The 27,402-nt window shown below is 36.2% G+C and overlaps 1 protein-coding gene and 1 pseudogene across 3 annotated transcripts in view; both read left to right on the top strand.

Annotated features, from left to right (window-relative positions):
* LOC307184362 (uncharacterized protein) overlaps nt 1-27,402 on the top strand; it is a 239,392-nt gene that overhangs the window by 197,675 nt on the left and 14,315 nt on the right. The window lies entirely within an intron of this gene.
* Nucleotides 21,230-21,652, top strand: LOC307184056 (ubiquinol-cytochrome c reductase complex assembly factor 2-like; annotated as a pseudogene). The gene has a single exon. The product of its transcript is annotated as a ubiquinol-cytochrome c reductase complex assembly factor 2-like (transcript).

Here is a 27,402-nt window from a genome sequence, read left to right as displayed (position 1 = left end):
GGGTTCACTCCAAATTCTAAGACTTTGTTTTGCTTCCCAGGCTGGAAACTACTCAGAAGAGACATGTGTGGACTCACTGATCATTTTTGATACATAGCAGATCAGTCTAATCTAAAACATTGCCCAGAACAGTGACCTGGCTGGTTGATGGCATTTACTTGGGTGATTTAGTTTCGTGTGTTCAAATAGAATAGGACATTTCAGTGAGTAAAATTTTGTAATCCCAGACACACAGACTCTTTATCTTATCTTTATTCATATCAAATATCCCTATTTTTTAAAAGTTTTTCTTTGTGGTCTTAAGAATGGAGCATCAAAACAAGTCATTGACTGTAATTCTGCATTTTAGTGTGGGAATTATAAGAAATGGTCACGATTTTCATGAACCCTATAGAAAAATTATTGATAAATAATTTGTAAAATGTTTAGCATATGCTGGTCCTTGTGAGAGAATTGGGTTGTTTTGGTGGGTTATGTGAAGTTAGAGAGCCTGTGTGTTTTATTCTCTCCAGAGTGCTACAGACATTTGTTAACCACAGGTGTTTGGGCACACTAAACACTAACCACAAAATAACAAATACACCTATAGAAATACAATTTGGGTTTGAAAAATAACACAAATATCCAGCTCAGACCCTCACATTGATTCCTTTTCTGGTTTTTGATACAAAGTCCCTGTGGACAGAATGAAAGAGAAAGCCATACTGAGAGAGGGAAGAGAAAATCAAGCTGCCAGCAGATAAGATGTTTGAGTGCTTCATGGAAGAGAGATTAAATCACCAGCTTTCTCATGGGTGACAAGGGGTGAAGACTGCTGCATCACCCACTGCTCAGTGTTGTTTGGGGGCTGATAACAGGCAGAACAGAGCCAACGTGGAGCCTTTTCTCTGAGTCGCTCACAGAGCCCACTGTGAGTGAACAGCACAGTGACCTGGCAACGGAGCCGCATTACTTGGAGCTTGTTTTCTGTTGTTACTTTGCTTTAAATCTCAGTTGTCAGCTAAGCAAACATTTGACGGCAGGAAGCAATTCATTGAACATGCAGGAATCAGGATGGGCAAATGGGCTTGTGTTACTTAATCTTGGCCATACTTTGCATATTCTCACCAGAGGAGACATAAAAATACTCCACAGATTATTCTAGAGGCCTCATATCCATTAGCAGAATTGGCATTAGACATTAGTCACATCTTCTGGGTATTACCACTTGGTTCCCTGCAAAATCAAATCTGGGATTCTATTTAAAAAAACATAATTTGCATATAGAATCCATATAATTGATAGGATATTTTGCAGGCATTCCAGAGGTAGCTCTCTGTATTGGCATGTAATATTTTTTGAGAATTATTAATTAACCAAAGGAACAGAACAGAGCTCAGAGTAAGGAATATTTGAGTTGTGAAGTGATAGATCATACATATGTATTATCTGTTGACCTGAAGTAAATAGATTGCCAGATATTTCTCTTAGCAAATGTGGGTTTACCTGGGATCAGCAAAGAATTGCAATTCAAGGTCTGCAACCATGGAGAGCCATGTGCAAGTCCCCGCATGGCAAGGGAAGAATGTTTTTACAGAAAGGAAAAGAAGTTAGGAGGGCTGTAGTAAACAAAGAGTCCATGTCTTTTAATTGGCTAAGACATTGCCAGGAAAGGAGTCTTTCTTCTTTCTATTGGTCTCTGCTATCTTCCCAGGGCTTGAGAGCTCCCCCTTCTCATCTCCTGACTCTATTTGAGATCTCTCCTGACTCTATTATAGATTCCAAATTTATCTGAGATAGAATTTTTACATATGTACTTCTGGAAGGATAATAAAAATATCACTATGCAGGCAGACAGGGAACTGAGTAGGTGGTGGAAACCTTTAATTTATAGTTCTACATGAGTTTCTACTTAGAACAATGGCTTAAAGAATTTATATATATAAATTTCTGAAATGATGAACATTATTTTCATGTGTGATTTATGAACGTAGAAACATTTAAAAGAATACCAAGGAAATATAGTACAAATATTAATGTTTAGCTATTTAATATTGAAATTGGAATTACAAATTCAGGGGATGATTTTTCTCCTATCTATATTTAAAATGGTATTGTGTTCTCCATTATCTCCTAGGGAAGTTGACATCTTCATGAAGTTTCAGGAAAGCCGAGCACTGTTTTTTTTGTTTTTTTTTTTCTGTACGTGGGCCTCTCACTGTTGTGGCCTCTCCCGTTGCGGAGCACAGGCTCCGGACGCGCAGGCTCAGCGGCCATGGCTCACGGGCCCAGCCGCTCCGCGTCATGTGGGATCTTCCCGGACCGGGGCACGAACCCGCAACCCCTGCATCGGCAGGCGGACTCTCAACCACTACGCCACCAGGGAAGCCCTGGTGCCTTTTTTCTAACATTTGTTCACTTCCTGTCTCTGTGTCACAGTTTGGTAATTTTTGCAATATTTCAAACTTTTTCACTATTATTATATTATGGTGATCTGTGATCAGTGATTTTTAAATTATTTTTAATATTAATTTTTATTGGAGTATAGTTGATTTACAATGTTGAGTTAGTTTCTGCTGTACAGTGAAGTGAACCAGATAGGGACTTCCCTGGTGGCGCAGTGGTTAAGAATCTGCTTGCCAATTCAGGGGACACTGGTTCGATCCCTGGTCAGGGAAGATCCCACATGCTGCGGAACAACTAAGCCCATGCGCCACAACTACTGAGCCTGCACTCTAGAGCCTGCAAGCCACACTACTGAAGTCCATGCGCCTACAGCCCATTCTCCACAACAAGAGAAGCCACCGCAGTGAGAAGCACAGGCACCATAACAAAGAGTAACCCTCGCTCACTGCAATTAGAGAAAGCCTGTGCGCAGCAACGAAGACCCAACGCAGCCAAAACCAAATAAGTCAATCAGTTATATGTATACATATATCCACTCTTTTTTAGATTCTTTTCCCACATAGGTCATTGCAGAGTACTGAGTAGAGTTCCCTGTGCTATACAGTAGGTTCTTATTAGTTATCTATTTTATACATAGTAGTGTGTATATATCAATCACAATCTCCCAGCTTATTCCTCTCCCCACTTTCCCCCTTGGTAACCATAAGTTTGTTTTCTACATCTGTGACTCTATTTCTGTTTTATAAATAGGTTCATTTGTACCATTTTTTTTAGATTCACATGTAAGCGATATCATATGATATTTGTCTTTCTCTGTTTGACTTACTTCACTCAGTATGACAATCTCTGGGTCCATCCACATTGCTGCAAATGGCATTATTTCATTCTTATTTATGGCTGAGTAATACTCCATTGTATATATGTACCACATCTTCTTTATCCATTTCTCTGTTGATGGACATTTACGTTGCTTCCATGTCCTAGCTATTGTAAATAGTGCTGCAATAAACATTGGGGTGCATGTATCTTTTTGAATTATGGTTTTCTCCAGATATATGCCCAGGAGTGGGATTGCTGGATCATATGGTAGCTCTATTTTTAGTTTTTTAAGGAACCTCCATACTGTTCTCTTTAGTGGCTGTACCAATTTACATTCTCACCAACAGTGTACAAGGGTTCCCTTTTCTCTGCACCCTCTCCAGCATTTACTGTTTGTAGATTTTTTTGATGATGGCCATTCTGACCAGTGTGAGGTGATACCTCATTATAGTTTTGATTTGCATTTCTCTAATAATTAGTGATGTTGAGCACCTATTGTAATTGTTTTGAGGCACCATGATGTGTGCCTATATAAAACAGTGAACTTCACTGATAAATATGTGTGCTCTGACTGCTTCACCAACCGTTACCCCATCTCTCTCTGTCTCCTCAGGCCGCCCTAGTCCCTGAAACACAACAATACTGATATTAATTGATATTAATATTGGGCCAATTAATCATTCTGCAGTGGCCTCTAATGTTCCAGCAAAAGGAAGAGTCGCACGTCTCTCGCTTTAAATCAAAAGCTAGAAATTATTAAGCTTAGTGAGGAAGCCATGCCAAAAGCTGAGATAGACTGAAAGCTAGGCCTCTTGTGCCAAACAGTTAGTCCAGTTGTGAATGCAAAGAAAAAGTTCTTAAATGAAATTAAAAGTGCTACCAGTGAACATGAGAATGATAAGAGAGGGAAACAGCCTTAGAAGACCAAAACAGCCACAACACTCCTTTAAGCCAAAGCCTAGTCCAGAGCAAGGCCCTAATTCTCTTCAATTTTATGAAGGCTAGGAGAGGTGAGGAAGCTGCAGAAGTCTGCAGCTAGCAGAGTTTGGTTTATGAGGTTTAAGGAAAGCAGCCGTCTCCATAACATCAAAGTGCAGGTTGAAGCAACAAGGGCTGATGTAAAAGCTGCAGCAAGTTATCCAGATCTAGCTGTGATCATTAATGAAGGTGGCTACAATAAACATCAGATTTTCGATGCAGACTGAACAGTCATATAATGGAAGAAGATGAAATCTAGGACTTTCATAGCTAGAGAGAAGTTACTACCTGGCTTTCAAGCTTCAAGGGACAGGCTGACTCTTTTATTAGGGACTGATGTAGCTGATGACATGAAATTAGAGACAGTGCTCATTGACCATTCTAAAAATCCCAAGGCCCTTAAACATTATGCTAAATCTGCTCTACCTGTGCTCTATAAGTGGAACAACAAAGCCTGGATGGCAGTACATCTGTTTACAACATAGTTTACTGTTTAAGCCCACTGTTGAGACCTACTGCTCAGAAAAAAATAAATTCAAAATATTACTTCTTATTGACATATGGTCACCCAAGAGCTCTGATGGAGATGTACAATGAGATTAATGTTTTCATGCCTGCTAACAAAGTATCCATTCTGTAGCCCATGAATCAAGGAGTCATTTCAACTTTCAAGTCTTGTGATTTAAGAAATAGATTTTGTAGGGCTATAGCTGCCATAGTGATTCCTCTAAGGGATCTTGGTAAAGTCAATTGAAGACCTTCTGGAAATGATTCACCATTATAGATGCTATTAAGAACATCCATGATTCATGGGAAGAGGTCAAAATATTAGCATTAACAGGAGTTTGGAAGAAGTTGATTCCAACCCTCATGGATAACTTGGAGGGGTTCAAGACTTCAGTGGAGGAAGTAACTGCAGATGTGGTAGAAATAGCAAGAAAACTAGAATTAGAAGTGGAGTGAATTGCTGCAATCTCATAATGAAACTTAGATGAGGAATTGCTTCTTATTGATGAGCAAAGAAAGTGTTTCCTTGAGATGGAAACTACTACTGGTGAAGATGATGAGAAAGTTGTTGAAATGACAAAAGGATTTAGAATATTACATCAACTTAGTTGATAAAGCAGTGGCAGGATTTGAGGGGATTGACTCCAATTTTGAAAGAAGTTCTTCTGTGGATAAAATGCTATCAAAAGCATTGCATGCTACAAAGAAATTGTTCGTGAAAGGAAGAGTCAATGGATGCAGCAAACTTCAATTGTTGTCTTACTTCAAGAAATTGCCACAACCGTAGCAACCTTTAGCAACTATCACCCTGATCAGTCAGCAGCTCTCAACATCGAGGCGAGACCCTCCATCAGCAAAAAAGACTACAAATCACTGAAGGCTCAGATGATGGTTAACATGTTTTAGCAATGAAGCATTTTTTTTTATTAAGGTATATACTTTTTAAAAGACTTAAAGCTATTGCATACTTAATACACTATGATGTAAAAATAACTTTTATATGCCCTGGGTAGCTAAAAAATTCATGTGACTCACTTTATTGTGATATCCTCTTTATCGTGTTGGTCTGGAACTGAACCCACAATATCTCCAAGGTATATCTGGTTAAATATTTCATGATCGTTGACTATTAGTTGATACCAGCAAATATCTCTACCTTTACTCAAATGTCTCCAAATCTCCGAACACTGTGCTAAATTTGTAACTCCCCACCTGGACTCCAAACCATCACAGATGTACTGTCCTCTCTACTCTCTCCCTGACTCCATACATACTTGTTGAATACAAAAGTTTAAACTCTGAAGTCTAAATCACTCTTGGATTTTCAAGCTTTTAGTGGATGAAAGCAACAAAGCAATAAATTGATTCTTTTCTCCCCTCCATCCCTAATCATAGCTTTTCTTTGGAATGCCAAGGTTTTCATTTCTCTGGATAATTATGTTCCTTCTGCCTTCACCTACTATCATTCACTCTCTTAATATGATTTTCTCTATTTATTCATGCTCTTTAGATGTCAAAAATACATGAAGCTCTTTTCAAGCAAGTTAATCCTAGCCTAGAGCTACTATTTTCTTTGTTTCTTTAAAGGGTTCGCTAATATTTTTTAAATAGCATAAAATAAATTCTTGCTCTTGGTTAAAAGCAAAAGTAGAATTTGCTGAGCACAAAAACAAATGAACTATCTAGTTTCAAGACCCCTTAAAAATCACTACTATATTGATATTTTGTTTATTCAAAAATATTGAGCACCTACTACATGAAAGATATGATTTTAGGCTCACATGGATACATATATTTCAGCTAAAAATTAAGAATAAAAATTAGTTCTAAAATTTCATTTTATTTCATGGTCTCTTTTAGAGTAGGGCACAGTCAAAGGACAATCATTTAATTTTTTCCCTTTTTCTGCCACTAATAATTTGACTCTGTGGACTAGAACTTTCTTCCCTTTTAGGCCATCCATGTGAAAACATTCATATGAAGGCATTGTTAAATATATCACTGCAGGGCAAGAATTTGTTTTTATACGTTGTATTTGTCTCTCTTTGTAAATACAAAACAAAGTTTTTTAATGAAGATTTTTTTTACATTAATAATAGAATTTTGTTTTGTTTCCTTTCATCAGTGATGGCATATGTGAGTTATCATATATATAATAGAGAGTACAGAACAAGGAATAATCACAATTTAATAGATACTTTGAGCAAAACATCATAAAATCAGTATATGTTTACTTTGTAGTGTAGACCCCTAAGCAGAAGTTAACATTGTAGATGAAGGTACACATTATTCACCATTTATCTACTAGCAAAATATATGCTCTGAGTCAGCCTTTGGCTACTTCTAAAAAAGAATTAAACTTTCTTGATTATCTATTCATAGCTGCCTAAGCAAATATCAAGCAATGCCTTTATTTCTGCTATAATATGCACTAATTATTACCATACAGGCTTAATGATTAGGAGCACTGACTGGAGATGTGACTCTAGTACAGTAAAAATATCAATGTAATATAGGTTTTTAATTTATTTCATTTTTAATCTGGTTTGATGTGCACAAGGATGAGATTACAGTTTTTTAATATAATCTATTATAGGTTTTTAGTAAAGTAAAATTAATATGGCTTTTTAGAGTAATGTCAACATTTACAAGAAAACCAACCAAAGCAAACCACTGAGAATGTGAAAAAAAAAAAATCCGTGATTTAATGGAAGGTAAATTATCTTATTTAATATATTCCTAACAGTGCATTAAGCCAATGGGAGTAAATTAGGGCAATGCTATTATGGAATAATTACATAATCTTAGTAATGAGGTTAGTTTCAAGAAACTAGCTGATATAACACTGGATTTTAAGACATTAATATGGTTGCTTTGGTGAGAGTATTCCAAAGTTTGGAAAAGAGGTATATCTAGGTGTTTTTATTACTAAGCTTAGAAAACTGTCATTTTCCTTTTGTAATTCATTACATTAAAATTGAGAGCTTTGACTTCTTTGTGTTTCTCCTTATGCCTCTTTCTACTGCTCCCTATGCCTCCTGTGTGCTGGAGTCTTCCCCCTTTCAACCCTCCCTCCCTTCCGCATTTACACAGCTAACCCTGCTGCTGCTTGGCTATATGTCTCTCAAATAAAAGGGAAACTTTTCTCCCTGAATATAAGAGCTGAAAAATCATTCCATTTAATTTAAGGCATCACACATCCATGATCTGATATTAGTAAAGTATATGTGAATGTTTAAATCAAATTAAATCTAAGGAATTTTTTTCTTACCTCACTAAGACGTTGGTATAATTAACGTATGTTGATGGTTTACGATTTCTTTAGCAGAAATATTAATTCCTCTACTAAGGAATAGTGTTAGACATTAATTACCGGAGTTGTTAATAGTAATCTAATTAGAAGTCTTAAGAATGTTGCATCGAATGAAGTGAGCTTGGAAAAAGCAGAGCATATTTTAAAAATGTAATAGAATGTATTCAACAAATGTTATTTGTGAATCTTCGTCCATGTTTTGGAAACATGCTAAAACTTAAATGGTGTGTTAATCAGAATTATACTATTAAAAGTTGAAAATAGAAGTTTATATGTGTTTTTTTGCATTGTTCTTGGGAAACTCTTGGGAACCCATTCTTTTATTACCTACATCTGTCTTGTAAAATAAGTACCCTTATTTTCTTGTTCAGAGAAAAATGCAATTTACATTTGAACGTGGTATCTAGACAAGTCTAACTGGAAGGAATAATAAGTGATCACTGTTGTTTCAAAATGGATATGGCCCAGATTCATTGGCTACCGTGATTATTCATTGGCTACCGTGTATATACCCTTTTGGTCAGTCTTGTTGGTGTTTGAAACATTATCTTTTTTTCATTGTGAGATGAATATCAAAACTGTTCACCTCTTTTGGTGGCCTTTCAGGTCACTGGGTCAGTTGCTGTGACCCTATGCAGTCCTCGGTCTTACCACCCTCGATTTAAAACATTTTTGGTGTGCCCTCCTGTTTGTCCATTGGAACATTTCAGCTTGCAGTTGTTTTGCTAGCCTGTGAAAACTGGGCGTTGGGAAACTGGTTAGTTGTACTCTTAGGTCTTTTTATTACTGACTCTCATCTTAATTTTTTGTGTTAACCAAGGGTTATGAGTGACATGCCCTCCTTTTCTACTGCCTATCTAAATCATTTCTATCCTTCAACGTCCAGATGGAATATTAACCCTCTCATAAAGCTTTCCCTGATGCTCTCAGCAAGAAGTAATAGATCTCTCAGTACCCAGTGAAATCTCCCTTTTCATCTCTTACAGCTTTTTCACTTTCTGCTGTCATTGTTTATGCTAGACCAGTGCTTCCAAAAGGAATGAAGCATGAATGATTGTCAGAATTTTGTTTTCAGAATTTGAAATTCCTTTAGTACTTTCAGGGATGTATTTGTTGCACTATAATGACTTCAGATTTCCTCTTTTCCAGTGTGGAAATGTTGGTTTTGGTCAAGCTGATGATATTGCCAAACAAACAACCACATTAACTGACGAAAAACAAAAACAAAAAAAACTGAGGTGAGAAATGTGGTCTTTTCAGCAGAGATTAGAGTTCTGGAAAGATCACTGATAAATCAGCTTCTCTGGGAAGCGTGAGATCTGAGAGAGACTTCAAACTATGTCCTGAGGAAGGAGCTAGGGAGGATTAACAAACACATCTGGGCTGAGGCTTGGAGACTGCATCAGTAACAGTAGGAGCTGAGACTGTTCAATGATGTTTTCTAGCTATTGGTGAGAAAGGTTCTTATAGTATTTTCTTCCTTTTTGATCCATGGACAGTTTAGATCTTCTCTAATTAGTTCTATTCAAAGTTAGACTCTTAGAAAAACCTTGTGATTCATGTTCTTCCTGAATCCCCTTGATAGAAATGAAAGCAATTTCTGTGGGACTGGGAAGGTCAAGGCCCTGTGGTAAGTCTTTTCAGAAGGTTAAGAAGATCCATCAGTGCAACAATTACCTCAAGAAGCAGGCGGGGGGAATTGGGAGCATTTCTCATACTAGAAAGTGAAACTCAGTGAAAGCCTAGGTGGGGTATAGAATGGAACTCTGTCTCTTGGTATTCTTGAGTGCAGATGATTCAGAGTGTTTTTATTTTTAACAAGGAGGACTCCTTGATAGTGGAATATGAAATAGTAATCCCTGGGAAGAGGAAGGAAATGAGAAATCCAGAAAAGTTGCTTCTGAAGGCCTGCCAGTCTATTTTTTAAATAATATATTTTATTTACTTATTTAAATCTTTAAAAAAATTTTATTTTATATTGGACTATAGTTGATTTACAATGTTGTGTTAGTTTCAGGTGTACAGCAAAGTGACTCAGTTATACATAGATCTATTCTTTTGCAAATTCTTTTCCCATTTAGGTTATTACAGAATATTGAGCAGAGTTCCCTGTGTTATACAGTAGGTCCTTGTTGGTTATCTATTTTAAATATAGTAGTGTTGTATATGTCAATCCCAAACTCCCAATTTATCCCTTACCCCTGCCTTTCCCCTTTGGTAACCATAAGTTTGTTTTCTAAGTCTGTGAATCTGTTTCTGTTTTGTAAATAAGTTCATTTGTATCAATTATTTTAGATTCCACATATAAGCGATATCATATGATATTTGTCTTTCTCTATCTGACTTACTTCACTTAGCATGAGAATCTCCATGTCCATTCATGTTGCTGCAAATGGTATTTTTTCATTCTTTTCAATGGCTAATATTCCACATCTTTATCCATTTCTCTGTCGATGGACATAGGTTGCTTCCATATCTTGGCTATTGTAAATAGTGCTGCAATGAACACTGCGGTGCATGTATCTTTTCAAATTATGGTTTTCTCCAGATATATGCCCAGGAGTGAGATTGATGGATCATATGGTAGTTCTATTTTTAGTTTTAAGGGACCTCCATACTGTTCTCCATAGTGGTTGTACCAGTTTACATTCCCATCAACAGTGTAGGATGGTTCCTTTCTCTCCACACCCTCTCCAGCATTTATTGTTTGTAGACTTTGATGATGGCCATTCTGTCTGGTGTGAGGTGATAATGTCATTTTAGTTTTGATTTACATTTCTCTATTAGCGATGTTGAGTATCTTTTCATGTGCCCCTTGGCCATCTGTATGTCTTCTTTGGAGAAGTGTCTATTTAGGTCTTCTGCCCATTTTTGGATTGGGTTGTTTGTTTTTTTGATATTGAGCTGCATGAGCTGTTTATAAATTTTGGAGACTAATCCCTTGCCAGTTGCATCATTTGCAAATATTTTCTCCCATTCTGTGGGTTGTCTTTTCACTTTGTTTATGGTTTCCTTTGCTGTGCAAAAGGTTTTGAGTTTAATTAGGTCCCATTTGTTTATTTTCATTTTTATTTCCATTACTCTAGGAGACAGATTGAAAAAAATATATTGCTCCTGCCTGTCTTTGAGTCCAGTATTTGACTTTCTTAAGGCTGTGCATGATAGAACATGGGGGCTTTATACTCTGGGCAGAAGGACAGTTTTAAAACAAGCCATTGTTTGTTTAACAATTCTATTATCTGCACTTAATTTTTAAAGCCTCCCAATATATCTAATCATTACCAAGGGAATCAGGCGAAAGTATTTTGGGAAAAAGTTGGGATAGAATATAAAATTATGGGGAAGGGGATTCTAGGATTCACTGTTTGGGAGATAATATTTAACAATGTATGAAATTCCCCAAGGTTAAAGTAAGACTTAAGGGGAAATAATTGGGGTTACTTTGACATATAGAACTTTTTTTTTTTTAAGTAATTAACATTTAAATGTCCTGTGTTATATTTGTTAAGCATGATGATTTCCATTACAGACCAGTAGGATCTGGGCCATTTTACATCCTCTCAAAGAGAAGTGTGAAATGGACAGATAAATCCTCCAAGGAAATTCTGAACTCAATTACTGGGGTTGTGACCCTCATGAACTGAGTGTGGATGAATTCTTTAGAATGCTTGGCCTAATTTGGGGGATCTTTTTTTAAAAATTAAATAAAAATTATAACACTGTATTTTGGGGTTTATGATGTATTTAGATGTGAACTATATTACAACAATAATGTAAAGTCTGGGGGTATAAATAGAATTACACTATTCAAGATTCTTATAGTTTGCCTGAAATGGTGTGATATTGTCTAAGTAGACATTGACATGTAAAGTCTTTAATCCATTTTGAGATGATTTTTCTGTATGGTGTAAGATAAGAGACCAGTTTTCCCAATACCATTTATTGAAGAGACTATCTTTTCTCCATTGTATATTCTTGGCGCTTTTGTCAGAAGTTAATTGGCCATATGCAATGTGGTGTTTATTTCTGGGCCATCAATTCTGTTCCATTATTATATGTGTCTGTTTTTTTAGTTGAATAAATTTGACATGTAAATTTAAGGTGTACAGCATGTTACTTTGATACTTTTATACACTGTAATGTGATTGCTAATGTAGCAATATTTATCAAATTATATATAGTGCAATATTATTGTCTATATTAATTATACTGTGCATTAGATTTCTGTTGCTTATTTACTCCCTGTATCAAGCTTGTACCCTTGAATTATCAATCTTATCCTCCCTACCCACCCCATCCCCTAGTAGCTACCATTTTACTCTCTGTTTTTTAAAGGTTAAATGGTTTTTAGATTCCACATATAAGTGATATCATACAGTACTTGTCATTCTCTGACTTAACCTCACTTAGCATAATGTGCTCAAGGTCTATCCATCTTGTCTAAAATGGCAGGATATCCTCATGGTTGAATAATATTCCATTGTGTATCTGTATCACATCTTATTTATTCATTCATCTGTTGATGGGCATTTGGGTTGTTTCCAATTTTTTGGTCATCATATTGTGAAAACTGCTTCAGTAAACATGGGAGTGCATATATTTTGTCACAATTGTGTTTTTATTTCCTTTCAGTATATAGCCAAAATTGCTTGATCCTGTGGTAGATGACTTTTAATTTTTGAGGAACCTCCATATTGTTTATAGTGGTTGAACCAATTTACATTCCTACCACCAGTGTACGAGGGTTCCTGTTTCACCACATCCTTGCTAGCACCTGTTGTCTCTTGTCGTCTTGATGATAGCCATTCTACAGGTGTGAGGTGATATCTCATTGTGGTTTTGATTTGCATTTTCCAGATGATTAGTGATGTTGAGCATCTTTTCATGTTCTTCTTGGCCATTTTGATGTCCTCTTTGGAAAAATGTCTATTTAGTTCTTCTGCCCATTTTGAATTGGATTGTGTGTTTGTTATTAAGTTGTATGAGTTCTTTATATTTTGGATATTAACTCCTTATCCAATATTTGGTTTGCAAATTTTTTTTCCTATTCTATAGACTGTCTTTTCATTTTGTTAATTAGTTTTTTTTTCTGTGCAGAAGCTTTTGAGCTTGATGTAGTGCCATTTGTTGATTTTTGCTTTTGTTTTTTTGTGCTTTTGGCATCACGTCTAAAAAAATCATTGCCAAGACCAAGATCGATAGGCTTCTTCCCTACATTTTCTTCCCTACACTTTCTTCTATGGTATCAGTTCTTATGTTAAAGTCTTTGATCCATATAAAGTTAGATTTTGTGAGTAGTGTGAGATAGGGGTCCAATTTCATAGTTTGTATGTGTTTTTTTAGTTTTTCCAGAAGCATTTGTTGAAAAGACTATCCTTTCTCCTCTATCCTTTCTTTGCTTCCTTGTCAAATATTAGTTGACCATGTATGCCATGATTTAATTCTGGGCTGTCTATTCTGTTTCATTGCTCTATGTGTCTATTTGTGTGCCAGTACCATACTGTTTTTTATTACTATAGCTTTGTAGTACAGTTTGAAATCAGGAAGTGTAATGGCTCTGTCTTTGTTATTCTTTCTCAGAATTGCTTTGGCTATTCAGGGTCTTTTTTAGTTGCACACAAAGTTTAGAATTGTTTCTTCTATTTCTGTGAACAATACCTTTGGTATTTTGATGGAGATTGCATTGAATCTGTAGATGGTTTTGGGTAGTATGGTCATTTTAACAATATTAATTCTTCCGATCCATGGACATGAGATGGAAAAATATGAAATGCCTCCCAAATTTGCATGTCATCTTTACACAGGGGCCATGCTGTTCTCTGTGTATTGTCTCAATTTTAGTATATGTGGTGCCGAAACGAGCTCTGGTGATCTTTAACAGGGGCAGACTTCTGATGGCATGCCCAGCAACAGAGGCCCTAAAACTCAGGGCTGTCATTAGTCCATAAATAACCTTTACCTGAATTAGACAAAAACCTATGGACAAGGCCCAGTGCCAAGGTGTGTAGTTCTACATATGGACTATAAGCTGGATCTTATCTTTACATACCCATTTTGCCAGGTAGTTTTGTAGAGTGCATGACCAACAAAACTTAATGTATAATCTTTGCTAATTCTTCTATTTTATTTAATTCCAGGCCACATAGAAGAGATTGGCAATATAATTTCACAGAATAATATACAGTCACTTTCTTTTTGGCTTTTCCCCTCGTTTAAAACTCACGCCTGGTTTGCAAAATGACAAATAATACACAGGAAAGTTATATCCTTTGTTGTAATCTTGACATCTTCAAAAGCAATACATTGTAAATAAGCTGTTGTGAGATAGGACAAGTAGAAGCTTTAAGACAGAAGTATTTAGGCTCTTGTACGTTTCTTACATACAAATTTCATAATAATCATGTTGAATTGGAATTGTATGTATATTTTTCTGCTTATTCCCAAAACACTCTCCTTAAAGATAAGGAGAATGCATTTCACATTTGAGTTCCAATCGAAGAGCACAGTGCCTGGCACATAGTTGGCATTGAATGAATGCATGATAGTCCTTATTTTTCACTATCTTACTTCCTTAAGGAATACTAAAGGAAAGGATCTGAGATAAAAATTTTGAAATCACAACATGTAGATTCTTTCTAATGAGACAAACATGTAAGAATTTCCTGTACTCCTTCATTTCTTTTCAAGACTACTATAGTTGTGTAGCATAAATTATATTTATAAAACTATATCTTACATTATTATTTATTATAACTAATGGTTAAAACTTTAATACCAAGGCTCTTTTACTTTACTTTATAAATTTTTTCTCTTATTCCTGGACTTTGAGTGAGAAAATTGTGTCAAGTCTCTGTATCAGTCATTACTAATTATATGATATTGAGTACCTAGTGACTCTAAGCTCAGAGTTATATTTCTTTATATTAGAAATATATGAGAATATATTTTCACTTGCAATTGTGTTACATTTGTTCAACTTCTACACAAATGCCACATACAATTATTGATATTGTTGTACTAGTACACATTGAATACCCACTGGTAACATTGCTGTGTGATAAAAATATAATAACTTGGCAAATTGTAGCTTGGCTTTGAAATAAAAAAATGGATTTGAAATTGCCTAGAATAGGAATAAACTGGAAGAAACAACACACTGTATTCAAAGTATAATTGTATTCAGCCCATGATTTAACATACTTTGCAGCCAATGTTAATTTTTATGTAATGCATGTGGTGCTCATTTATTTACTTTTTGATCTCTCCTTAAAAGTATTCTGTGTGAAGGACATTATAGAATTTGTAAACTACAGTATAGAAAAGGACACTAAGACATTTAAACTTGATCTTATTCTATCCCAGAAGTACCGTGATCTCAAGGCTATGAATTTGTAATAATCCAATAAAATAAAACTCTCTCCTCTGCTATCTAGGTTTAGTGCCTGCACTACGAAGACAATTTTTGTAGCCTTACCATTGGAATTTGCCATGTTTAAATCCTTGCCATTTGCTGGAAAACTTCATTGTTGCTGACAAGGAATCAAGTAGAAAATTGGAGGCTTGGATATGAAACTCTCTCTGGTGCTTGTTTAGCATAAGTGAACATTTTTGTTTTGGGACCAAAATAAACTCCCTGCGTCTATTTTTAAGAAATACTTATAGTGTAAATATGTCATTCATGATTTTTCAAACATAAGCTTTGAAAAATGAGTTTGGGAATGGTCTATATTTAAATCTAAAAAGAACTCATGACAAAATGATACTAACTATAGTGCTTACAATGTTTTGTGTCATTTAGAGAGAAAAATATAAAGCTGTCCTGACTTCCTGTGGTAATTAGTGCCTATTTTATGGTACATAAAATACTCTAATGGTAATGTTGTAAGAAGTCATTTGGTTTTATCAACTGCTGAAATTACTTTTGATGTTGTTACTAGAAATAGCGGGATATGTAGGTGTGTCAGGACGCAGGGTGCAGCAGCTTGGCACATGCCTGTCTAAACCCCGCATTCTTCTGAGGTTCAGATTAAAGGCCTGATTTTGTAGTTTTGTCCCTCACACTGAGGGAAGGTCATTGACTGATATTCCTTCAGCTCCTTTAATGGAGGTGACAAAAGGAGAGTGTCTGAAAGAAAGGAGGTCAGGGTGGAGGAATGAGGGAGAAAGCAAGAATTAGGGAGAGACTTGAATTTTTAAACTTGTTTCTTTTATTTACCATTATTTTTTTACCCTCCTAACAAAGATTAATCTGGCAAATTCCCTAAATCGAATGGCTGAATTTATCCTTTTAAGCTTTTTAAAAGCAAGAGAATTTTTCAAAGATACTTCTGTATAATTGTGAATAAGACCAATGCCAGAGAAGAGAAAAAAAAACAAACAAAACAAAAACAAAGCAAGATAAAAGACAGGAAGAGAGAAAGAAAAATGAGAGTGAAAAGTCTTCAAACTTCTGTACTTTTAGAGATTGTGAGAGGCTGTGCTCTTTTTCAATTCAATGAGTCTCTTAACTTTTTTTTTTCTTGCTATCACTGCTCATTCTTGTCTCTTTGCTTGTTCCTGTCTTCTCATTTCCCTTTCCAGATTTTCATCTTTACAAATTCCTCATGTTACAGTTTAAAATTATTATTGTAATACTGACTGCTAGGACCTTTCCATTTATTCCAATTTCCACTGGATGGTTAGGGCTAATGAACCTGTGAACACCAAACCTTTCTATTTCTGGGTGTGGTGGCCCTCTACCAAGGAAAGGGGTTTCCTGAAGTCCTTGTCTGATAGCAAATACTGGAGTGGGGTTAAATGTCCTTGGGTCACATAATGGTGGCCAGTGAGCTAATCTGTTTCTGGGAATGCATTACATTTTAAAACCTTGCCCATAATCCCATGATTGTTCAGCTGGTGACAGGTGGAGAAAGTGGTCCTGATTTTGGAATAAAAGTGTGAGATTGCTTGTAATTAGTAGTCCTGAGAGTAGGTTCATAGGACTATGAATGGATTTAAATGGATAACATAGTTTATCCATTTAGTGAACACAGTTCTAATTGTTCAACTGACTATTTTCACTTTCTGGGCAGACAGGATGACCACATTCACAAGCCTAATTCAGAGTCTGTGTGGGACTGTGGGACTGCAAGAGGAACTGATGTGTCATTTCTAGTCTGCGGCAGTTATGAGTTAGTGTGTTTCTTCCTCTGTTGCATCTCTCTCTCGCCCTGCCTTGGCAATCCTAGAAACCATGGAAGGCAGCCATCAGGAAATGGAGGCATTGAATTTTTCCTAAATGAGAAATAAATTTTTATAGTAGGAAGTACCTGATATTCCAGGATTTGTTTGTTACTACAGCAGAACTTACCTGATCATGACAGCTACATTTAGTATAGTATCCTGGCACATACTGTCCACTAAATGATATTTATCATTATTATTATGATAGTATTCTATGGGCCTATTGGGAGATGTAATACAATTATTCTTCCTCATTGATAATGACTTTATTAAAATGAAATTAAGAAATATTATGCAAATATGATGGAATATATATTAGATACTTATTACAATTTTTTGACTCCCTGTGGGGTATGGTTTAGGATGAGAGCAACAGGATCATTTTCACTTAGGTGTCTTTTTATCCGTGCAATATCTTATATAAGCAGTAATTAATTTTCAGAGCTATGACCTAAATAGCTAAGAAAATAGGGTTTTAGAAGATAAGGGAAAAAAGTGGAAAAAAGTAATATATACAAGAAAGAAAAGAAAGAAAAAAATTGTCTGTGGAGTTATTTTATAATATCACCTCCCTCAATAGACTACAACAGTACCTGTGTATGTTTCTAAGACTAATAAATAGGGTAGCCCAAATCACTGAGTAAAGTAAATGACTAAAATAATAAAGAAGCTGAGTAGTGAATAAAGCACTTCTAAGTGTCAAAGTTGTGGCCGTCAATCACGGTTTGGCCACCTATATTGCTGGAAGTTTTGGGACAATATTAAGGAAAAATGACTAGACACAGATAGGTCCTATAATTAGAGAGATTATTTGTCACTCTAAAGAATCAACTTAAATTTGTCAGTTAGTGAGTCTAACTTCAGTTTTTTTAGATGAACCTCCAAAGTACACATTTCACTGTTATGATCTCAACACCCCAGTTGTACACTTTGTTGAGAACTGCGCACGTACTGACATCCTCAAAATACCCTCCTGTTAGAAAAATGTAGCAGTGTGCTTTAGCAGTGAATGTGAACTCTACTTCCTCTTAAGATGCTCATGATTAGTTTGACATCTGGGAAATTGTTCTTTAATATGAATAGAGGAGTTTTATATCCTTTTATATAAGATAGCTATTTAGATCTTTTGGAAACCTTTTAAATTATTACACTTTTTCATGTCATCTTGACAGAAAAATGGCTATCTACATGAAGGAAAGTAAAAAGGGATTCGTGTATCTGTTAGTTAGATTCCATTGCAGCACTCATATTTCTTGCCCGTGGACTCGATAATCTGTGGGTTGGCTGAGATCAGCTAGGCTTGGATTTGGGGTTGTTCCATGTATCTCTCATTCTGAAACGGGGGTGAAAGGCATTGCAGTCATTGGGGGTGTGCTCTTTTCATGGTGGATAGCAGGAAGGCAAGAGGAGCCAATGGAAATACCTGATGCCTTTCAAAGTCTCTGCTTGACATTTCACCATTTCATATCTGCCCATATTGCTTTACTCATGTGAGCAACACCAGAGTCAATGGGGGTAGAGGTGTATAGTCCTCCTCTAGGGGCAGTTCTTACAGCCTCTTTGATATGTAATTGTATCATCGGGAGAAAATGGAATAGGAGGGATCAGAATCCATTCATTCACATTAGCTAACACCACATATGATGGTGGCCTCTACAGAGATGAAAGACCTAAAGTTGAAAGGTAAAAGTATAAAGTTAATAGAAGAAAATCTAGAAGACTATCTAGGGTAGTAGAACTTCTTTAAAAAAAATGTAAAAGTACAAACCAAAAGAAAGAAAATTAATAAATCTGACTATATCAAGAAAAATTTTAATGAAAGACACCATGTATTAAGTTAATAAACAGATAATAGATTGGGGGCATATATTTCTGACACTTAAAATCAACTAAGAATCAATACCTAGAGTATGAGAAATTCTTCTGTAAAGAGCAATTCTGATACAATTAAGTGTGAAAGATATGAGATGGAATTTTCAAAAAATTAAAACCAAAAAGCTACCAAGCATGCATAAGGGGAAGTCATAGAATCATTAGTGATCATAAATATGTAAATTAAAGCAAGAATATCACTTTAGAGCCATTAGCGCACTAAATAATACTAAGAACGCAATAATGTAATAGGAACCTTCACGCACATCTAAGAGTGTAGATTGTTGTGGACATTTGGAAAGTAATCTAGTACCAGTGAGTCACTTTGTAGACACATACCCTGTGATAAATCTGTTCTTTTACCAGGTATATAATCCAAATCTATCCTCATATAAAGTCAAAAAGGGACATGTAAAAGGTTGTCTTGGTTGTGGACTAAGAAATATTGTGTTTGTTCTTGGTTGAGGACTAAGTTGAGGTAAGTGAGACAACTCAGGTGCAGATTTTAAGGAGGCACTCACTCTAAAGGTCATGTAAAACATGAGTACAGGATAGCACACTCACACTGAGAGTAAGTGCCTCCTTAAGTGTTGTGCCCCATCTGCCTCACTTGCCTCACCCTACTATCAGCTCAGCTGGTAAGCTGGAGTCAGATTAAGTGTCTGTCACATGGAGAGTGGATAGATGACGTGAAATAAATGCACAGGAAGGAGAATTACACATCATTTAGAAAGAATGGATGAAAAATAAATATAGTTGTAGGAGTGAGTTTTAAGTTGTTTAATTAAAAAAAAACATTGTTCATCATTTTGAAAGTGAACACATCAAATGACATTTTATTTACTTAAGAAGCAAATATTAATTAAAACAAAGCCAAAATAAAAATATTTTGATGAATATACTAAGAGGAAAATTAAATAGTACAGCCTATTTAAAAATGTTCATAAAGCAATACTTAAAATTGATCAAGTGAAAACATATATATTTTTACAATCTTAAAATCAAAATCATTTTATGTATCAGAAAATTTTCAGTATGTGGGGAAAAGGTTTATATTGTTCAATGAAACCTTAGCATATACTTTTTGACTCTCCCCATAATAACTGGCATATCTATTTCTCAAGCCAATTTAAATCTAAAATGTAAAACTGACTTTGACGTGACGGCTCACTATGATCTATTTCACCCAAAAACTTTGCTGAGTTTTTGGTATAGACTCTCTATATCTGCAAGTTATGAATGGTTTAAAATATAGAAATAGGGCTTCCCTGGTGGCGCAGAGGTTGAGAGTCCGCTTGCCAATGCAGGGAACATGGGTTCGTGCCCCGGTCCGGGAAGATCCCACATGCCACGGAGTGGCTGGGCCCGTGAGCCATGGCCACTGAGCCTGCGCGTCCGGAGCCTGTGCTCCGCAACAGGAGAGACCACAACAGTGAGAGACCCGCATACTGCAAAAAAAAAAAAAAAAAAAACATATATATATATATATATAAAATAGAACTACAAATTTAAGAAAAATGTGGATGGTTTGGAGACTTTTTAGCAGAATTATGAGTTAAAATTCATTGTTGTGGTCCACTCTAAATCTGACTTTTTAATAGCTTTATCAACTATCATACCCTAGATAAGAATAGTAACTGAAGATGGTAGATTTTAGTATGGCTGAGGACTGCCAGATATCCACGAAGGGATACTGGGTATCTGGAAGAGATCCCTGGTGGTCTAAAAACAAAATCTGTTCTTGCATCTGCTCCAATCCAGCTTTCTGACTGTCTCTCCTTTCTTCAGTATTTTCACATTCTTCTGTGCCGTCATTTATAAAACATATCTGTTAATTGAATGTGTTCTATGTCTCTGGGGAATTGGTAACTTGATTTGAAAGCACTTTAAAAAAGAAAGTTCAGGGGTTTCCCTGGTGGCGCAGTGGTTGAGAGTTCGCCTGCCGATGCAGGGAACACGGGTTCGTGCCCCGGTCTGGGAGTATCCCACATGCCGGGGAGCGGCTGGGACCGTGAGCCATGGCCGCTGAGCCTGCGCGTCCAGAGCCTGTGCTCCACAACGGGAGAGGCCACAACAGTGAGAAGCCCGCGTACCCCTCCAAAAAAAATTTTAAAATAAAGTTCAGGCCCCCAAATGGCGGCCAGCTGCTACCAGAATTTTCTCAAACTCTGTGAGGAATGGCCAGTGGACGAGACCAAATGAGGCCGGGACTTGGGCGCTTATCAGTGGGAGCGGGTAGCGCATGCCTTTCGGGAGGGAGAGAACACCCAGATTGCAGAGCCTGAGGCCTGTGATCAGTTGTACGAGAGCTTAGTACTTCTCCATTCAAACTACTACAAACACAAGTACCCTCGCCCCAGAGACACAGGCTTCAGTGGCCTGTCCCTGGAAGAATACAAACTGGTCCTGTCCACAGATACCTTGGAAGAGTTTAAGGAGATGAATAAAGGCGTGTGGAAGGAACTGCAGGAGAAGTTTGCCCCCAAGGATCCTGAGGAGAAACATAAGGCCTGGGCTAGGGCCTTATCGCGACCGCATTACCTAAGCGTAAAGTAGTGTATATTGTCATCATCAGTAAAATGCCCTGATTTCTCCATCAAAAAAAAAAAAAAGTTCATATACCTATAATAATTCTTTTAACCTTTTAATTTTATATTGGAGTATAGCTGATTAAGAATGTGATAGTTTCAGGTGCACAGAAAAGTGACTCAGCCATACATACACATGTATCCATTCTCATATACCTATATATAATGATACTGAGTGTTGGAATATGTTTTAAAATGATGGGAGGGAGACGCAAGAGGGAGGAGATATGGGGATATATGTATTTGTATAGCTGATTCACTTTGTTATAAAGCAGAAACTAACACACCATTGTAAAGCAATTATACTCCAATAAATATGTTTTAAAAAATGGAACAGTAAAATGAAGTCACAGTCTAATTTTTCTTTTATAAGAGATACTTTTTCTCACCATGAGTTTGTTTTTCAGCCCTATTTAATTTGGAAACTGGCCTGTTTGAATACCTAGAGCGGAAACTTCTTCACCCAGCAGTTAAAGAAGGGCATAATGTCAGATTTTAAACTTTGTTTTCCACGTAGGACAGCAAACTGTTACCACCTTGTATAGGTGCTTTTAATTACAGACTAGATTGGTCAATGGGATAGTGCCACCCAAACGATATATATAAAATGAACAAGATTTAGAGACATCAGGTATTACCGTGTGCAGAGTAATAGCAAGATGGGTGTCACATTCACCTCCTTTTCCTTGTACATAGATTACATGTTCATTAGTTTATAGACATCATGATAGTAATCTAATTTGGGACAAACGGAATAGATTTCGTGCCAGGTTTGTATTTGGGAAGCCACAGGGTTGGTGCAATGCTGTTTCCTGGGGGATCTACAGAGAAGACTGACCCAACCTGGGGACAAGGGGATATCTTTCTCACCTTGTAATTCTCCCCTTCAAGAGGTGCAAGACTCATAAATGTGAGGAAAAGAACTATCAAGGATAGTTCTTTAGTATCTTTAGTATCAGAGTAAGGCTAGTCTTTCCCCTGTTGCGAATACTATTATTATGATTATAACCACTACTAGTACTATTATTTATTAAATACTTATTTTTAGAAAGGTTTATGTGGATAATGTTATATATATAAAGATTATGTGTATTATAATATTATTTCTCTTTTAAATAAGAGAAAAATTAAACTTGGAGAGGTGAGGTGATTTACTCAAAGTCATACTTCCAGGGTTAAAAGAGAACCTCCTAGAGAAATGGAAATAAAAACAATAATAAACAAATGGGACCTAATGAAACTTCAAAACTTTTGCACAGCAAAGGAAACCATAAACAAGACCAAAAGACAACCCTCAGAATGGGAGAAAATATTTGCAAATGAAGAAACTGACAAAGGAATAATCTCCAAAATTTATAAGCAGCTCATGCAGCTCAATAACAAAAAAACAAACAACCCAATCCAAAAATGGGCAGAAGACCTAAATAGACATTTCCCCAAAGAAGATATACAGACTGCCAACAAACACATGAAAGAATGCTCAACATCATTAATCATTAGAGAAATGCAAATCAAAACTACAATGAGATATCATCTCACACCAGTCAGAATGGCCATCATCCAAAAATCTAGAAACAATAAATGCTGGAGAGGGTGTGGAGAAAAGGGAACCCTCTTGCACTGTTGGTAGGAATGTAAATTGATACAGCCACTGTGGAGAACAGTATGGAGGTTCCTTAAAAAACTACAAATAGAACTACCATATGACCCAGCAATCCCACTACTGGGCATATACCCTGAGAAAACCATAATTCAAAAAGAGTCATGTACCAAAATGTTCACTGCAGCTCTATTTACAATAGCCCAGAGATGGAAACAACGTAAATGTCCATCATTGGATGAATGGATAAAGAAGATGTGGCACATATATACAATGGAATATTACTCAGCCGTAAAAAGAAACGAAATTGAGCTATTTGTAATGAGGTGGATAGACCTAGAGTCTGTCATACAGAGTGAGGTAAGTCAGAAAGAGAAAGACAAATACCGTATGCTAACGCATACATATGGAATTAAGAAAAAAAAATGTCATGAAGAACCTAGGGGTAAGACAGGAATAAAGACACAGACGTACTAGAGAATGGACTTGAGGATATGGGGAGGGGGAAGGGTGAGCTATGACAAAGCGAGAGAGAGGCATGGACATATATACACTACCAAACGTAAGGTAGATAGCTAGTGGGAAGCAGCCGCATAGCACAGGGAGATCAGCTCGGTGCTTTGTGACCGCCTGGAGGGGTGGGATAGGGAGGGTGGGAGGGAGGGAGACACAAGAGGGAAGAGATATGGGAACATATGTATATGTATAACTGATTCACTTTGTTATAAAGCAGAAACTAACACACCATTGTAAAGCAATTATACTCCAATAAAGATGTAAAAAAAAAAAAAGCATTCTGAATTATGAATCCACATTCTTGGTAAATTAAAAAGACAAGGCTATTAGCACTTTAAACTTTTTATTTAAAGCTTTTTTTATTTCACCAAAAATTATCTACTTGTTTCATAATATTGTCCCTGATATAAACCAATACTAGAAACTACCATGCATTATCTCCATGTATATACTATACACATTTTCCATTCAAGTTGTACCACAACTCATGATTTATATTTTGGTTGGTGATGCTTTTAATGCATGAAATGTTTTCTTACTGGAAGCTACAATTTTATAATTTTAAGAGGCATAGGCAATCATATGACTAATCATCATAGATGTCACTCCTATTATTTATGTCACATTAGATAAGTATACGCATTTTATTTTATACTCCAACACCAAGAAAAAGTGGATGAATTAACTGTATAAGGAGCTGATACTTTATTTAAAATTGATAGAGAATAATGTGTTGCTTTTCTCTACTAGAGAGAGAAATAATGTTATAATACATATAATCTTTATATATATAACATTATCCACATAAACCTAATTCAAAATTATTTAAATGCACTCATTTGTAAATTAAGGTTAATTAACTGCATTCATTAAAGCTATACTTATCTACAATGATTCTGACTTGATTATGAATATTATGATTGAGTTATAGTTATGCAAATGCCACTGAAACTTATTGTCATGTGTTACTTAAGTCATAACCTCATAGTTATGGTAAGTTGCTCAAAATATATTTTCTTGTAAAAATATACTGTCATGTCTAATATCTGTAGATATTTATATATATATATATATATATATATATAGTCTATGACTAAAACCTAGTAATTTCTCTAATAACAACTAAATAACTAATAATACCCTCCAAGAGAATGAGTACTTGAGTTTCATGGGGGTGGTAAGTGTTCTCTGAAGAAGTTATATAAAATAATACAAGACAATGTGTACCATCTATTTAGTCTATAGTCTGTACCAGGTTCAGTGGCAAGCACCTTACTTGCACCATGTCTTTTTATCTTCTCAAGAGCTCCATGAATCCAAATAATTTTTTTTTTTTTTTGTGGTACACGGGCCTCTCACTGTTGTGGACTCTCCCGTGGCGGAGCACAGGCTCTGGACGCGCAGGCTCAGCGGCCATGGCTCACGGGCCCAGCCGCCCCGTGGCATGTGGGATCTTCCCGGACCGGGGCACGAACCCGTGTTCCCCGCATCGGCAGGCGGACTTTCAACCACCGCGCCACCAGGGAAACTCTAAGTAATTTTTAATGCGGATTTCTATGGGCAAGTTCCATTCTAGATACTGGGGAAGCAGCACTAAACCAACAGACATCTCTGCCCTAGTAGAGCTCACATTCTAGTTGAGGAGAAAGATAAGAGACAAAATAAGTAAAATATATAAACAAAACAATTGTAATATTTGTTTTAAGCAGAAGAAGGAAGTAGAGAATTAGGAATAGGAAGTGTCATGGAGAAGGGACATAATTTTAGGAAGGGTTCAAGGAAATTCTCATGAAGAGGTAACACATGACTGAAGACCCGAAGAAAAAACAGAATGAAAGCCAAATACTTATCTGTCAAAGAGCTTTCCAGGCATTAGAGAGAAAATGCAAAGCTCCTAAGATCAGACTTTGCCAGCTGTGATGGAGCCCAATGAGTGGGAGAGTGGTGTGAGATTAAGTTAGAGAGGTAACCTGCTCCAAATCACATGACGCAGGTGATAAACCAGCAAAGCAAGGACTTCAACTATAAGAGATAAATGACAGGCAATCAATAAGTTAGATAGATTAATGAATAAATGGATTGATGGGTGAATGAACAGGTAACTGATAGATAAGTAGACAAATTGATTAATAACTAGATACCCAGTTTTTTTTATTATTCCTTTAAGAACATTGTTCAGTTTGTCTAAAGCAATGGATACTTATTAAAGGAGAAAGAAACTGAGTAACTATTTATATGGCTGCCCAATATTACACAAACTGTTAGCATAAGAGTTAGATACGGAATTGAATGCACTAGAGAACCTCTAGAATCATTAGAAGGTTAAGAAATATCCTTGAATTTTGTCCTTCCAAAACAAGAATAAACATTTTGCATAACACTTTCATGTTATACTCTAACCACCACAGCCTACTTTAAAGCACACATAGGGTTAATATTTATGTTCTGGCAGCCTTTTACTGTAGATCTGATCCCTTCATACAGTTCTGGAATCTTTGAATCTTTGCCTTGATAAAGAACTAAGCCTCTGTAACAGGCTGTTCTGTGTTGGTACTGCTCACGCTTTATAAATGGAGAAGTCAAACAGAACGATGAGCAGCAAGACGCAAGACAGAGGGGAAAACAGGACAAGCTTAGTGGTTGGGAAAATCTGGCCAAGTGGATGAGAAAGATGGCAATCTGCTCTGCAGTTACCAAAAAAAAATGTTATTTTTTATCATAATAAACTCTGTTGAGCAGTTATTTTAGTGGTTATTTTAATACCCTGAAAGAACTAGTATGCTAACTTTTTTCCAAGGGTAAGTAATTTACGGAGAGAATTTGCTGATTAGATCTTCTGAACTGTAAAGGTTCTCTATTTTTTGTGATGCCAGAAGTGAACAAATGAGGTACTCACCTCGTCAAAGGAGAGCATACACCATGGAGGAACGTGGAATTTCTTATAAGAGGGTGTTAAAAAGAATCTGCGATGGGATTTAAATTCTGGTTGGGTGATTTGGGAAAGGGTGTAAGGAAGAGACGGCTCTCAGGAATGAACACTGTCAGAAAGCAGGGGCAGTGCTATGGGTAAAGAAGTAGAAGGTACTAGTTTAGTGTCTGAACAAGGAGAGTGTTTTCTTGTGGGTGGTGGAGTTACCATGTTTTTGTTTGTTCTTAGACAAAATTATGAAGTGGCCTTGCTGTTTTTCATGATTGTGTCTCAGAGTAACCGTGTCTGAAATTGGTATATTGTGAAATTGTTTATCAAATGGGAGAATAAATGGCTTAGATGTGACCGTCAGACCAGCTTCTGAATGTCAGGGGCTTCTCTCTCTCTCTCTTTTTCATATATTTCTCAGAACTTTTTAAGCAAGGAAAATTAGCTTACCTATTGCAGACATATATAATTTTGATAAACTATGTAAATTATATGCAGAGTCTAAAAATATCCCACTCCATGAATATACAGAAAGAATAAAGATTATTCAGCATAGTATTAAATTATTTAATATAATCCTAAACAATTTTTAACTTTGAATATATCATTTGCAGAAGCTGTTATTTCCTCTAGTGGCCAAAAAATAATTTCTAGTAATAAAAACTCCTTCAAATCTTGGAAATAT

Source organism: Stenella coeruleoalba (assembly GCF_951394435.1).
Source record: "Stenella coeruleoalba genome assembly, chromosome: 3".
In the NCBI taxonomy this organism is placed as follows: domain Eukaryota; kingdom Metazoa; phylum Chordata; class Mammalia; order Artiodactyla; family Delphinidae; genus Stenella; species Stenella coeruleoalba.
The sequence above is the reverse complement of the archived record's forward strand: the minus strand, read 5'-3'. Positions and strand labels throughout refer to the sequence as shown.